The sequence below is a fragment of the Salvelinus fontinalis genome, chromosome 36, assembly GCF_029448725.1.
Source record: "Salvelinus fontinalis isolate EN_2023a chromosome 36, ASM2944872v1, whole genome shotgun sequence".
Taxonomy (NCBI): domain Eukaryota; kingdom Metazoa; phylum Chordata; class Actinopteri; order Salmoniformes; family Salmonidae; genus Salvelinus; species Salvelinus fontinalis.
In genome coordinates, this window is record NC_074700.1 from 33601833 (window position 1) to 33608764 (window position 6932).

Genomic DNA, 6932 nt, shown 5'->3' on the forward strand with positions numbered 1-6932 from the left:
TTCCTCCTAATGCAAGACAATGCTAGAGCTCATGTGGCTGGAGTGTGTCAGCAGTTCCTGCAAGAGGAAGGCATTGATGCTATGGACTGGCCCGTCCGTTCCCCAGACCTGAATCCAATTGAGCACATCTGGGACATCATGTCTCGCTCCATCCACCAACGCCACGTTGCACCACAGACTGTCCAGGAGTTGGCGGATGCTTTAGTCCAGGTCTGGGAGGAGATGCCTCAGGAGACCATCCGCCACCTCATCAGGAGCATGCCCAGGCGTTGTAGGGAGGTCATACAGGCACGTGGAGGCCACACACACTACTGAGCCTCATTTTGACTTGTTTTAAGGACATTACATCAAAGTTGGATCAGCCTGTAGTGTGGTTTTCCACTTTCATTTTGAGTGTGACTCCAAATCCAGACCTCCATGGGTTGATAAATTTGATTTCCATTGATAATTTTTGTGTGATTTTGTTGTCAGCACATTCAACTATGTAAAGAAAAAAGTATTTAATAAGAATATTTCATTCATTCAGATCTAGGATGTGTTATTTTAGTGTTCCCTTTATTTTTTTGAGCAGTGTATGTCTCTCTGTCTTGTCTGTCTGTCTCTCTCTCTGTCTGGTCAGTTTATTATCTCTCTCTGTCTCATTCAGTTTATTATCTCTCTCTCTGTCTGGTCAGTTTATTGTCTCTCTCTCTGTCTGGTCAGTTTATTATCTCTCTCTCTGTCTCATTCAGTTTATTATCTCTCTCTCTATCTGGTCAGTTTATTATCTCTCTCTCTCTGTCTGGTCAGTTTATTATCTCTCTCTCTCTGTCTGGTCAGTTTATTATCTCTCTCTCTCTGTCTGGTCAGTTTATTATCTCTCTCTCTCTGTCTGGTCAGTTTATTATCTCTCTCTCTCTGTCTGGTCAGTTTATTATCTCTCTCTCTCTCTGTCTGGTCAGTTTATTATCTCTCTCTCTCTCTCTCTGTCTGGTCAGTTTATTATCTCTCTCTCTCTCTGTCTGGTCAGTTTATTATCTCTCTCTCTCTCTGTCTGGTCAGTTTATTATCTCTCTCTCTCTCTGTCTGGTCAGTTTATTATCTCTCTCTCTCTGTCTGTCTGGTCAGTTTATTATCTCTCTCTCTCTCTGTCTGTCTGGTCAGTTTATTATCTCTCTCTCTCTCTCTCTGTCTGGTCAGTTTATTATCTCTCTCTCTCTCTCTGTCTGGTCAGTTTATTATCTCTCTCTCTCTCTGTCTGGTCAGTTTATTATCTCTCTCTCTCTCTGTCTGGTCAGTTTATTATCTCTCTCTCTCTCTGTCTGGTCAGTTTATTATCTCTCTCTCTCTCTGTCTGGTCAGTTTATTATCTCTCTCTCTCTCTGTCTGGTCAGTTTATTATCTCTCTCTCTCTCTGTCTGGTCAGTTTATTATCTCTCTCTGTCTGGTCAGTTTATTCTGATGTTGTTCCTTTCTATCTTTAATAGAGTCTGAGAGGATTGAAGGGATGGAGATGAAGTCTTTTCCAGGGAGGAAGTCTGCTCCTGGTTCAGGGAGGAAGTCTGCTCCTGATTCAGGGAGGAAGTCTGCTCCTGCTCCTGAGATGGAGTCTTTACTGGCTGCTGGATCACAGAAGGATGATCTGGATGAGATGGAGAGGGGAGGAAGAGTTGCTACAGAATTTAACTCTATGCTATAGGGTTACTATAGAGAGACTATAACTTTCTATAGAGACCTGTCCCACCTAACAAAGCTGTGTTTCTGAGTATATAACTGAGTGATATGAATCTTGGTAAGACAAAGTCATTTGATAAACGTGTTAGTCATTACTCTATTATCCACTTTCAGTAGTTAGTTCTTTACTTTTTGAAGTTTTACTAACCATGTTTGTATTATGGGTTTATATCCATTTCCTGGTTATTCTATATATGTTTTCCCCATAAACAATGTCTTTCTAATCCCCCTCAGGAATTGATAGTTGAATTGAATGGAATGATGGACTAATGTCTCCTGTTAGAATCTGTTACAGACTCTCTTATGTCCAGTACCTGATAATCAGGTATATCAACCAGACCACAGGACTAATGTCTCCTGTTAGAATCTGTTACAGACTCTCTTATGTCCAGTACCTGATCATCAGGTATATCAACCAGACCACAGGACTAATGTCTCCTGTTAGAATCTGTTACAGACTCTCTTATGTCCAGTACCTGATAATCAGGTATATCAACCAGACCACAGGACTAAGGTCTCCTGTTAGAATCTGTTACAGACCCTCTTATGTCCAGTACCTGATAATCAGGTATATCAACCAGACCACAGGACTAATGTCTCCTGTTAGAATCTGTTACAGACCCTCTTATGTCCAGTACCTGATAACCAGGTATATCAACCAGACCACAGGACTAATGTCTCCTGTTAGAATCTGTTACAGACTCTCTTATGTCCAGTACCTGATAATCACAGGTATATCAACCAGATCACAGGACTAAGGTCTCCTGTTAGAATCTGTTACAGACTCTCTTATGTCCAGTACCTGATAATCACATGTATTATCAACAAGACCACAGGAGGTTGGTGGCACCTTAATTAGGGAGGACGGGCTCGTGGTATTGGCTGGAGAGGAATCAGTGGACTGGTATCAAATACATCAAACATGTGGTTTCCATGGTTTCCATGTTTGATGCCGTTCCATTGGCTCCGTTCCAGCCATTATTGTGAGGCTCCTCCCCTCAGTTTCCTGTGAACAAGACTGAGTGAAATGTTTATGTTGTAGCTTCAACCCGTCAGCTTCTGTGAACAAGACTGATTAAACCATTTATTGAAATGTTTATATTTTAGCTTCAACCTGTCAGCTTCTGTGAACAAGACTGATTAAACCATTTAGTGAAATGTTTATATTTTAGCTTCAACCTCTCAGCTTCTGTGAACAAGACTGATTAAACCATTTATTGAAATGTTTATATTGTAGCTTCAACCTCTCAGCTTCTGTGAACAAGACTGATTAAACCATTTATTGAAATGTTTAAATTTTAGCTTCAACCTGTCAGCTTCTGTGAACAATACTGATTAAACCATTTATTGAAATGTTTAAATTTTAGCTTCATGTCAATGTGCCAGTTTTTTATTTGACTTTAAGTGTTTATTTTTGCTCTGCTTTTTTAGTGTTCACCTTGGTTATATACAGAGAGGTCACCTTGATTATATACAGAGGGGTCACCTTGATTATATACAGAGGGGTCACCTTGATTATATACAGAGGGGTCACCTTGATTATATACAGAGAGGTCACCTTGATTATATACAGAGGGGTCAAATTATTGACACCCTTGTTAAAGATTAGCAATAATGACTATATTAAATAAATAAAGTGCTGACCTATTGTATGCTCAAAATAAATTGTAAATTATAATATTTTAAAATAATATAATTGCTCAGAGATATATGTTTGTAATGTATTTTTGTTGTAAAAAGTTAGGGGTCAAAATGATTGACAGCCCAAAATCTACAGGAGTGTGATGATGTCATTGCTATGAATATAGAACCAGATACTGACCTTCTGACTAGTTTATTAGACTCTTTAGGGGGGTCAATCATTTAGACAATAAATACTACTCCTTAAACTAAATATTTTAAATCAGATCAATCGTAATTGACACATGTTGAGCAGATGATAGAGCTCAGTATTTAATTTATACAGTCATTATTACCTTTATCAAGGGTGTCGATAATTCCAGACCCCACTGTATATTATATATTGATGTATTTTATACAGTTGAATGGTATTTTCCATGTATTGATGATTTCTTGTTTTAATAAACTAGGACATCATTGTGTGAGAACGTGACTCCAGTGTAATATTTTAACATTATTGAGTGTTACTATACGTACCATAGGTCATCAGTCTGTTAAATAGAGCTATGGAGACAGGTTATCAGTCTGTTATATAGAGCTATGGAGACAGGTCATCAGTCTGTTATATAGAGCTATGGAGACAGGTCACCAGTCTGTTATATAGAGCTATGGAGACAGGTCATCAGTCTGTTATATAGAGCTATGGAGACAGGTCATCAGTCTGTTATATAGATCTATGGAGACAGGTCATCAGTCTGTTATATAGAGCTATGGAGACAGGTCATCAGTCTGTTATATAGAGCTATGGAGACAGGTCATCAGTCTGTTATATAGAGCTATGGAGACAGGTCATCAGGAGACAGGTCATCAGTCTGTTATATAGAGCTATGGAGACAGGTCATCAGGAGACAGGTCATCAGTCTGTTACATAGAGCTATGGAGACAGGTCATCAGGAGACAGGTCATCAGTCTGTTATATAGAGCTATGGAGACAGGTCATCAGTCTGTTATATAGAGCTATGGAGACAGGTCATCAGTCTGTTATATAGAGCTATGGAGACAGGTCATCAGGAGACAGGTCATCAGGAGACAGGTCATCAGTCTGTTATATAGAGCTATAGAGACAGGTCATCAGTCTGTTATATAGAGCTATGGAGACAGGGCATCCGTCTGTTATATAGAGCTATGGAGACAGGTCATCAGTCTGTTATATAGAGCTATGGAGACAGGTCATCAGTCTGTTATATAGAGCTATGGAGACAGGTCATCAGTCTGTTATATAGAGCTATGGAGACAGGTCATCAGCCTGTTATATAGAGCTATGGAGACAGGTCATCAGTCTGTTATATAGAGACAGGTCATCAGTCTGTTATATAGAGCTATGGAGACAGGTCATCAGTCTGTTATATAGAGCTATGGAGACAGGTCATCAGTCTGTTATATAGAGCTATGGAGACAGGTCATCAGTCTGTTATATAGAGCTATGGAGACAGGTCATCAGTCTGTTATATAGAGCTATAGAGACAGGTCATCAGTCTGTTATATAGAGCTATGGAGACAGGTCATCAGTCTGTTATATAGAGCTATGGAGACAGGTCACCAGTCTGTTATATAGAGATATGGAGACAGGTCATCAGTCTGTTATATAGAGCTATGGAGACAGGTCATCAGTCTGTTATATAGAGCTATGGAGACAGGTCATCAGTCTGTTATATAGAGCTATGGAGACAGGTCATCAGGAGACAGGTCATCAGTCTGTTGTATAGAGCTATGGAGACAGGTCATCAGTCTGTTATATAGAGCTATGGAGACAGGTCATCAGTCTGTTATATAGAGCTATGGAGACAGGTCATCAGTCTGTTATATAGAGCTATGGAGACAGGTCATCAGGAGACAGGTCATCAGTCTGTTGTATAGAGCTATGGAGACAGGTCATCAGTCTGTTATATAGAGCTATGGAGACAGGTCATCAGTCTGTTATATAGAGCTATGGAGACAGGTCATCAGTCTGTTATATAGAGCTATGGAGACAGGTCATCAGTCTGTTATATAGAGCTATGGAGACAGGTCATCAGTCTGTTATATAGAGCTATGGAGACAGGTCATCAGGAGACAGGTCATCAGTCTGTTATATAGAGCTATGGAGACAGGTCATCAGTCTGTTATATAGAGCTATGGAGACAGGTCACCAGTCTGTTATATAGAGCTATGGAGACAGGTCATCAGTCTGTTATATAGAGCTATGGAGACAGGTCATCAGCCTGTTATATAGAGCTATGGAGACAGGTCATCAGTCTGTTATATAGAGCTATGGAGACAGGTCATCAGTCTGTTATATAGAGCTATGGAGACAGGTCATCAGTCTGTTATATAGAGCTATGGAGACAGGTCATCAGTCTGTTATATAGAGCTATGGAGACAGGTCATCAGTCTGTTATATAGAGCTATGGAGACAGGTCATCAGTCTGTTAAATAGAGCTATGGAGACAGGTCATCAGTCTGTTATATAGAGCTATGGAGACAGGACATCAGGAGACAGGTCATCAGTCTGTTATATAGAGCTATGGAGACAGGTCATCAGCCTGTTATATAGAGCTATGGAGACAGGTCATCAGTCTGTTATATAGAGCTATGGAGACAGGTCGTCAGTCATCAATAGGATGGCCAGACACGAGAGGGGAAGTCACAGAGTTCAACACTACTGGACCTGCTGTTCAAAGGGTCAGAACTTGTCGTTCCTCAGAAAATGCGAGACGACATTATGGAAACAATACATGAAGCACACATGAAGGGAACATGGAAACACATGGGAATCGTAAAATGTAAGGAATTAGCAAGGGTTGTTCTGTCCAGGCTAAACCGACATAAAATGTTGCAGCTGGTGAGTCAAGAAATGTCAGAGTCCTTTACCAGCTAGGAGTTCAAACATGTCAGGTGGAGCTTTCCAGCCAGGCTGAGAGAGAAGTTCAGACAGAAGAACCTGTTGATAAACAGCCAGGCTGAGAGAGCAGTTCAGACTGAAGAACCTGTTGATCAACAGCCAGGCTGAGAGAGCAGTTCAGACTGAAGAACCTGTTGATCAACAGCCAGGCTGAGAGAGCAGTTCAGACTGAAGAACCTGTTGAAAAACAGCCAGGCTGAGAGAGCAGTTCAGACTGAAGAACCTGTTGAAAAACAGCCAGGCTGAGAGAGCAGTTCAGACTGAAGAACCTGTTGAAAAACAGCCAGGCTGAGAGAGCAGTTCAGACTGAAGAACCTGTTGAAAAACAGCCAGGCTGAGAGAGCAGTTCAGACTGAAGAACCTGTTGATAAACAGCCAGGCTGAGAGAGCAGTTCAGACTGAAGAACCTGTTGATAAACAGCCAGGCTGAGAGAGTTCAGACTGAAGAACCTGTTGAGAAACAGCCAGGCTGAGAGAACAGTTCAGACTGAAGAACCTGTTGAAAAACAGCAGCAATGGAGATTCTTACACAGATCTCCTTGATTACAGAAACACACCCCTGGATGGGATAGGTCTCACACCTGCACAACTCCTAATGAGAAGCAGGCTAACATCGCCACCCTCAGGCCCTCCAGGTAAATACATGTAGTCATTAGTA